Source organism: Acomys minous (assembly GCF_964271855.1).
Source record: "Acomys minous genome assembly, chromosome: 15".
NCBI lineage: Eukaryota > Metazoa > Chordata > Mammalia > Rodentia > Muridae > Acomys > Acomys minous.
The window spans coordinates 56,120,011-56,129,130 of record NC_140497.1 but is presented as its reverse complement, the minus strand read 5'-3'; the positions used below and the strand labels follow the sequence as shown (position 1 = coordinate 56,129,130).

Genomic DNA, 9,120 nt, shown 5'->3' with positions numbered 1-9,120 from the left:
CTCATGGATCGGGAGAATCAACATAGTAAAATGGCCATCTTACCAAAAGCAATCTACAAATTCAATACAATTTCCATCAAAATTCCTACACAACTCTTTACAGAACTGGAAAGATCAATTCTCAACCTCATATGGAAAAATAAAACAATCCCTATACAATAAAAGAATTCCTGGAAGAATTTCCATCCTGGATTTCAAGCTGTATTATAGAGCAACAGTTAGCATGGTACTGGCACAGCAATAGGCTGGTTGATCAGTGGAATGCAATCAAAGACCCAGAAATAAACCCATACACCTATGGACATTTGATTTTTGACAAAGAAGCCAAATCCATACAATGGAAAAAAGATAGCATCTTCAACAAATGGTGCTGGCCTAACTGGATGTCTACACATAGAAAAATGCAAATAGATTCATATTTATCACCTTGCACAAAACTAAAGTCCAAGTGATTAAAGACCTCAACACAAAACCAGACACACTAAATATGTTAGAAGGAAAGTGGGTAAGAGCCTCAAACTTGTTGGTACAGGAGACAACTTCCTGAAGAGAACACCAGTAGCTCAGGCTCTAAGATCAACAATGAATAAATGGGACCTCTTGAAACTGAAAAGCTTCTGCAAGGCAAAGGAAACAGTCAACAGAACAAAACAACAGCCTACAGACTGAGAGAAGATCTTCACCAACCCTACATCTGGCAAAGGGCCAATATCCAAAATATGCAAAGAACTCAAGTAATTAAGCACCACCAAACCAAATAACCCAATTAAAAACGGGGTACAGAGCTAAACAGAGTTCTCAACAGAGGAATATCAAATGGCCGAGAAACACTTAAAGAAATGTTCAACATCTCTAGTCATCAGGGAAATGCAAATCAAAATGACACCTATCAAAATGACTAAGATCAAAAACTTAAATGACAGCACATGTTGATGAGGATGTGGAGAAAGGGGAACACTTCTCCATTGCTGGTGGGAGTGTAAACTAGTACAACCACTTTGGAAATCAACCTGGCATTTTCTCAGAAAACTGGGAATAGTGCTACCTCAAGACCCAGCTATTCCTCTCCTGGGCATATACCCGAAAGATTCTCCACTATACAAGGATACTTGCTCAACTATGTTCATAGCAGCCTTATTCTTAATAGCCAGAATCTGGAAACAACCTGTATGTCCCTCAACTGAAGAATGGACAAAGAAACTCTGGGACATTTGCACAATAGAATACTATTCAGCTATCAAGAACAGGAAATCTTGAAATCTGCAGGCAAATGGATGGAACTAGAAATGATCATCCTGAGTGAGGTAACTCAGACTCAGAAAGACACATAGTACATACTCATTTATAAGTGGATATTAGCTCAACCCAGATGTCCTCTGAGAGATTCCACCCAGTGGGGGATCAGGACAGATACTGGGCCATGCAGCTGGATTCTGGGTGGAGAGCTTTGAATTGTATTGAAGAGTTGAGGGATGGGAAAATGTGGGAGGGGGGGGTTGTCAGAAACTCCACAAGGAGACTATCAAGGCATGTGGATCTGGACCCAGGGGGGCCTGCACAAACTGATGCACCAACCAAGGACATTGCAAGCAGAAAACCAGACTCCCTGTTCAGATGTAGATGATGGACAGCTCACTGTCCACAGGGGGAGGAAGATGAGTGAGGGACTGTCCTGTCCCATGGGACAACTTCAAACCAGGGTTCAGCTGAAAAAAGGAATGCAGATGGGGGAAGAGCAGAGAACACAGAGACAAGAAGACCTGGTAGAAGATCTCCGTTGGAGGCCTCCATTTATTACAGCACAATGCAAGGTTTATACAGACACCAGACACCACTGCAAACTCCATCAGGCTTTGCCCTCAGGGCAGGCTATAAAGGAAGCATTCTCCTGCTAAATTCTCCTATTACAGAAACTTGTTACAAGTCCTGGGGGGGGGGGGGAGAGAGAGCAGAGCCTGGAAAGACTCTCTGCCCAAGTTCCTTTGTCTTATCTCAGCAGGAGGTAGTCCACACATCCAGGTGTAGCAGCTTCTGCAACAACACAAAGGATCCTCCCAGCAGGGTCTGGCTAGCAGAAGGCTGTCTTTGCACTCACTAAGTCACAGTCCTGAATTATGGCTTGCTACAGGGGACTGCCTCTGAGAAGAACTCTGATGCCTTTGATTTGTTCACTGTCCCTGAGGGGAGAGGTCCTGTGGAAAGTTCACTGCCCCTGAGGGGAGAGGAAAGTAATGCAGGCTCTCAAGATGAGACCTGGTAGGCTGTGGTAAGATGGTTGGGGAAGAGGACCCTACCTGTCAGAGGTTGGAGGCCAAAATAGAATGGAAAGGGAGGGAAGGTAGGAACAGGAAAACAAAAGGGGATTACAATTAGGATGTCATGTTAAATAATAATAATTTTTTTTAAGAGCAGTAAGGGGCCGGGCATGGTGGCGCACGCCTTTAATTCCAGCACTCGGGAGGGAGAGGCAGGTGGATCGCTGTGAGTTCGAGGCCAGCCTGGTCTACAAAGCAAGTCTAGGACAGCCAAGGCTACACAGAGAAACCCTGTCCCCCCACCCCCCAAAAAAGAAAAGAGCAGTAAGCACTCTCAACCAATGCACCATCTCTTCAACCAAACTCCTTGCTCTTAAGTTACAGCAGCCAACTCTCCCTCTTTGCAGAGTGATGCACCCACATAGTGCTATGCACAGAGGGACTAAAGCAACCTCAGCCACAGCTGACACCTTCAAGTCTTCTTGTCACCTCCCATTTGTTTACACTGCACTAAACTAGGTTTTCCATCACTGGCAGCCACAGCATCTCAGCTGACATACATCTGTATATGCAGAACTCTTAGAGTCCTAACAACCCAGAGCCTTTCATTTCCCTAATAGACAGTGACCCTCTCAGAGAAACTTCAGCACAACAAAGTCATTACTTACTACATGAAGCAGACCCCAGAGAAGGTAACTGGGATATTGGAGACTGTATCACACCACACACAAAGAGAACACACTGCTTTTCTCTAGGGAGATACAAAAGAGTGCACTAAAAACGTGTGAGCCACAGCAGCAGTCTTCTCAAGCTGGAGGGTCAGAATGATGTGTAGGGCTCTTGCCTTCTTCCAGAAACGCTGCGTGAGTGGAATACAGGGAGGAGTACACAGCAGCCTCTGGGAAACAAGAACCTCACATGCTCTCCAGCACCGAAGTCTCAGCAGGTGATGGACAGATGCCCCACAGGTGGGAGACTGACTCCACGTGGTGCATCAGCCCCTTAAGGGCCCATCAGTTCAGACAGAGCTGTCAGAGTCCAATAGGCTCAGGGTCACCCAGGAGGATGGGCGTGGGGAAGCCAAGCCTGCTACTGAGGTCTCCCCTCCAACAGCTCCTGATCCAAAGTTTTAGCCTCCTGCTGTGAGTAAAAACATTTCTGGCCCTGGGCCTATAGTTCCAATTCATATTTGAGGGCAAGTACTCAGGTAAACCCAAGCCCCAGAGTTGCTGCCACTCAAAAGTGATGTAACAGCAGCAAAGCACAGCAAAAGGAAACTGTTCCAGGCCAGGAGTCTTGAGCTCAGGTTCAAGGACAGGACACTGCCCCAGGTTTTATATCCTGCTTCCAGATCTTTCCTGAGCCGGGCAGAGGAGAGGCACCTCACTGCTGCCTTGCCTGGGCATCACTCAAGGGCAAGTGTCCACGCAGGAAGGGGTACTCAGATGGGATCCTCACGCAGTTGAAAGTCTCAACTGTCACATGGATTCTCCTGACCATTTAGAGAAGATCACCCACCACATCACATCCACACACTTACTTTACCGTTAGAGATGCCAGTTCTATGGTATTTACAGCTGTCAGCGAGTGACCCAGCCTTCCCATATCCTAGCAAGGACCTAGTATGTCTTCAAATTGCAATGAAAAATGAGTTAGAGAAAGTCCATTTCCATTAGTTTATAGAGATTTTTAAAAGTTAAACCCTAACTTTTCCTTTAGAAAGTGTCTTTTATAAGTCGGTGTTGTTACATCTTCTCTGAGGTTCAAGTTTTTGGAGAAGGCTTACTATTTTCTCATTCTGGTCAAGGAAAAAAGCAGTATCCTACAATTTTTACTGAATCTCCATTTTATGTAACAGAGAGCTCCTACTTTTCTTTACCATATTAAGGCAGGTGTGGCTAATGACAGGACGCACACTGAGCTTTACTGTGCTGATATCACCCCATGCACACACACTAACCTAGATGGTGAAGGTTTATCATCTGCATGGCCTCTCAACACAGTCAACAAGCGCCACAGAGACTCTCCAGGCTGCTGCTGGCATAGCAGAGCATCTTGCCTTATAATAAGCTCTCTAATTCATAATGCTAAAGTAATGATAGAAGAGGAGAGAATGCACAAGCCAAAGAGCCAGCGTGAGTGTTACAGCGCCCTGGACATGGTTCTGCAGTACAGTCTGGCATATATGAGACCATAGGCTCCATCCCCAGTACCCCCAAAGGAAGATCATGCACTACACCTAACTGGACGAAATAACTCTTATAAAGCTAGAAGACTAGACTGTCACCATCAGCGGTTCACTGAACTAGGATGTAACAATCATTAAAAGGGACGATATCCCTCACAGGAATTTTCAGTTCCTATCTGGACCACCTTCACACATGTGGTTTGTCTTCTATCAGAGCACCGGTGTCTGGCAAATGACTACAGACTACCTTGATCCGTAGAAAGTTTAAGGCACTAACAGATGTAAAATGATCAGCGCAGGCAAGCTGGCTTCTGCCCTAACTTCCTCCACAGGCATGCTCCTTCTCAGTCACACCTGTTTTTGCACACAGTTCTGTTGAAAAAAAAACCAATTATTTTCTTCCTATCTCTCTTCCTCCCTCCCTCCACGCCTCCCTCCCTCTCCCCCCCCCCCCGCCCTCTCTCACCTCCCCCTGCTTTAAAAGTAGTAAATCTACCGACAAGAACCTGGAAATCTGCGCTAAAGGCTCTAAGAAGAAACACAGACCCTCTATGTGCGTGCGTGCGTGCGTGCGTGTGTGTGTATGTGTGTGGTGTGCGTGTGTAAGAGACCTTGAGTTGGACTCCCACCGTGGGATTTGTGAACTTGGACAACTATCCTGAATGAACCCAAATATGGGGTCACTGTCTTTCAACTACTGATGGGCCAGCCTCGGAAGTGCCCAACAGTAAGAGCGCCGGGGGACAGGGACGACCCTCACACGGATGCAAAAGGCTTCTCTGCCTCAGAGAGAAGTGTCCCAGTTTTGAACAACTAAGTACAAACTAATAATACAACCACAGATCGAAAGGACATCTTCAGGAAGCACTGCAGAGACCGAAGCGCCTTAAATGCCAACAGGTGCTCCCAATCAAGCATGCTCCCCGAGTTTTCCAAGGGGACTGGTGAGCGCAGACGCAAGCTGGGGTCACCTCTGACCTCCCCTCCCAAAAGAGGGCAAAGGCGGTAGCTTGGCGGCCTCTCGGAGTTGGTCAAAGTTTGGGACCGGCGCAGCTGCACCGCACCAGCGCGCAGAGCTCAGTGCGGACCACGCTCCTGGTGAGAGCCGGAGAGAACTGGGACTGTGGCTTTCTGAGCCCAAGTCCACATCCTGGGCAGCCGCTCCACCGTGTACGGGATGCATGAGGATGCGGACTCCGCAACTCCACTTGCCATCCTGGGTCACGGCTGGCCCAGCTTGGCCACAATCGGCTCCCGTCCCCTCAGCTCTTCACCTAGGCCCTACTCACCTGCGGAGTCCGGGGCTCTGCTTTACGAACCCTGAGTCCGGATGCTGGCGCCAGGAGCCTAAACCTGGGAGCGTCCCTTGGACGCGCATGCCTCAGACGCTCTTCCTGCTTCCTGTTAGGGAGTCGGGAGCCGGGGGGCTCCCAAGGCCTCAGGGCGCCGCCCCCTCATTCTCGCGGGGTCTCCCCAGGGAAGGGGAGGGGCGGCCTCGAGAGCGGGGCTTGGAAGGGGGGGGGGGGGCAAGGAGGCCGGAAGACCTAAGGCCTTTCAAGAATTGAGTCCCACAGGGTGGAAGGCAGCCATGGACCAGTAAAAAGCACTTATCGTCCAGCCTGGTCTACTAAGTGAATCCAGGACAGCCAGGGGTAAAACAGAAAACCCTGTCTCGAGAAACAAAACAAAAATAATTATGTATCATACTCTGATTAGCAATTCTTTGGCTGTCTGCCCCAATCTGTGACAGACACACCCAGTGGCAGAGGTGTAGATGTAGTGCATAATAACCAGGGCCCTGCTTCCTTCTAGATTATAATATGGGCTTTCCAAAGCATGCTGTGCCATAGTTGCCACTGTGAAGAACCTATTTTATCGGGACCAGGGAGATGGCTTCAATCCCAAAGGCACTTGCCTAGCAAGCCTCATGGCTTGAGTTGAATCCGGAACACATGTAAAAGTGACAACAGGTGCTGGAGAGATGGCTCGGTTACTGGCTGCTCTTCCTGAGGATCCATGTTCAATTCCCAGCACCCACATGGCAACTCACACCCATCTGTAACTCCAGTTCCAAGAGATCCAATGTCATCTTCTGGACTCCTCAGACACCAGGAATGCATGTGTTACATAGAAATACATGCAGGCAAAACCCTCATACATACACATTTTTTAAAAGTTAGAGGTTGAAAATAGACTCCACAGAGCTTTCCCCTGACTACGCAGATACACATACACACACACACACACACACACACACACACACACACACACACACACACGGGGAGATAAAGGGAGACAAAGGGAGGGAGGGAAATACAAGGTACATGTTCTTATGCACACACACACACATTCACAGAATAAGTTTTTATTTTATATATCTTTTTTGCTGTTCATAGAAACAAATTTAATGTACCATAGAATGCGAAAGATTAGAACCATTATTAGTAGAGTGTCTAGTTCTTCTACTTTTAAAAAATAAAAATAAATAAAACAGGACAGTGATCAGAATAATAATACCATTATAATTCCATCAAGTAGAAAGGCTACTGTCACGTTAGAGATGTAACAGGCAGGACCGCGTGTCTTTCATGACGCAGAGGCTTCAGGTGTGTGTGGTTCCACTAGAGCTGCTCACTCACTGATGGAAAGGACCCTAGGTCTCTGTGACCGCCCTCGGATAATTCTAACTGTATTTGACAGATGAAATAGGTGGACTATACAAAACACTTAGTAGAATAGTTACTTACGCTGTTTTACCTTGTTAAAAGACTGTCCAAGTTGTGTGTAGTTTGTTTTTGGTTTTGTTGTTGTGTTTTTTTGTTTTGTTTTGTTTTGTTTTGAGACAGGGTTTCTCTTTGTAGCCTTGGCTGTCCTGGAACTCGCAGAGATCCACCTGCCTCTGCCTCCCGAGCACTGGGATTAAAGGCGTGCGCCACCACACCCCGCGTTATATGTAGTATTAAGATCAACAATGTGCAAATATGTATCTGATTATAATAATAGAAGTGTCCAACTCCCTGTATTGTGAGAAACAGTGCACTTTGTCTATTTTGATATATGAGACAAAAATAATTTTATGTGATAAACAGCCTTATTCAGTATATACACATGTATTTAAGAATGAACAGCACAGAGCAGACCTAACTCTTACTACCCAGATTCCTGACTACCAAGAAATGAAAACAAACTTTAGAAAAATACAATGCAAGAAAAGATTCAAGTCAAAAATATATTCCTTTGGTTAAAAATCATCCCTCTGTATGGTCATTTGTACTCTACAAGCATGTTCAGTAGCCATAGGCATCCACTCCCGTCACTACTCTTACATGCTACAGCGGTTTTTCGGTCTAGTAGTTGTGGAGCTCACTTGGTTGCAGAAACAAAAACGAACTCTGGAACAGTAAAGCCTTGTAGCATTACCCTCTTGATGGTGGTTTTTAGTTTAGCTGTCTCCGACACATGTACTTTTCTTCAGATACTGTATAGCCAAACTTTTTGTAGAAATCAACATTTTGTGGTAGACATTCAAGTGTGGTCTTGTAACAGTTCAGTTTCTTGCTTAGCAAAGTAAGAGTTGACAATAACAGTATGCCGAGCTGCTTCCCTCTGCACTCATCACTGACGACAACATCTTCCACTCTTCCTCTCTTAGCATATGAGTGGATAAATTTATGTTCTATTATCAGAGTCGCTGTGGCAACAATTTGCCCTAGGGTCACATCTTCCACCACTGTGACATAGTAATCCCCAGACTTCTTCATATGTTAAAGACTTCATGAACTGCTCAGGGCTGATGACGCCAGTCTCCGTCAACTGACCCAGTACCTTAAAAAAAAACCTTTATTCAAGTCGGCAGTACAAAGAGGCCGCAAAACCAAGCCTTCTCCAGGATGCGTTGGGGAAATGGCCGGAGAAAATGTGACTGTATTTTCGCTCCAGTCGACATCTCTGAGCAGGCTTGGGTCAAACATAGGCGTTTCATCAGGTTTCATCTTCCCAGTAAGGCCGGCGTGTCAGTCTCCCGGCTGGTCACAGCGCCGCATCCGGAACCGGCTGCAGCTCCAGCCCCACCTCCTCCTGCTCCCCCAGCGCCACAGCTGGAACTGTCGGGTCTAACGTGGCCAGACCAACGCCTCCGCCCTGCCCCACCCTCCAGCACCGCTGCGCATGCACGCCGCCCCGGGGCTCCGGGGGAGAGCTATTTTATATATCTTTTTAAAGACTTATTTTTATTATGTATACAGTGTTCTGCCGTATGCCAGAAGGGGGTAACAGATCACATTATAGATGGTTGTGAACCACCATGTGATTGCTGGGAGCTGAACTCAGGACCTCTGGAAGAGCAGGAAGCACTCTTAACCACTGAGCCATCTCTCCAGCCGCAATAAGTCCTTAAAATATTTTAAAAGACTGTGTGTGCTCTAAGTCTCCTTACACTGGTTGGGTTTATCATGTGCTGCTAGAAAATGAGCTGGTGTTGGGTGACGAGAGTGCAGGGCCATTTCCAACATGCTGGACTTCACACCACCCAGGAGCTCAGTCTCTGGGATCTTCACTTTCTTCAGCTGAGGACACATGAAAATACCCATTTGCAGGGGGTGTGAACTAAATAATATAGTCTCATCAGCACCACATTAGCCACACAGCAGTGGTGCCGGGCCAGAGAGAAAGAGGGCA

The 9,120-nt window shown here is 46.8% G+C and overlaps 1 pseudogene across 1 annotated transcript; it reads right to left on the bottom strand.

Moving 5' to 3' along the window:
• Window positions 1–7,658: 7,658 nt before the first annotated feature.
• On the bottom strand, window positions 7,659–8,538 carry LOC311585316 (glucosamine 6-phosphate N-acetyltransferase-like; annotated as a pseudogene). Its single transcript has one exon. The product of its transcript is annotated as a glucosamine 6-phosphate N-acetyltransferase-like (transcript).
• Between the last annotated feature and the right edge of the window lie 582 nt (window positions 8,539–9,120).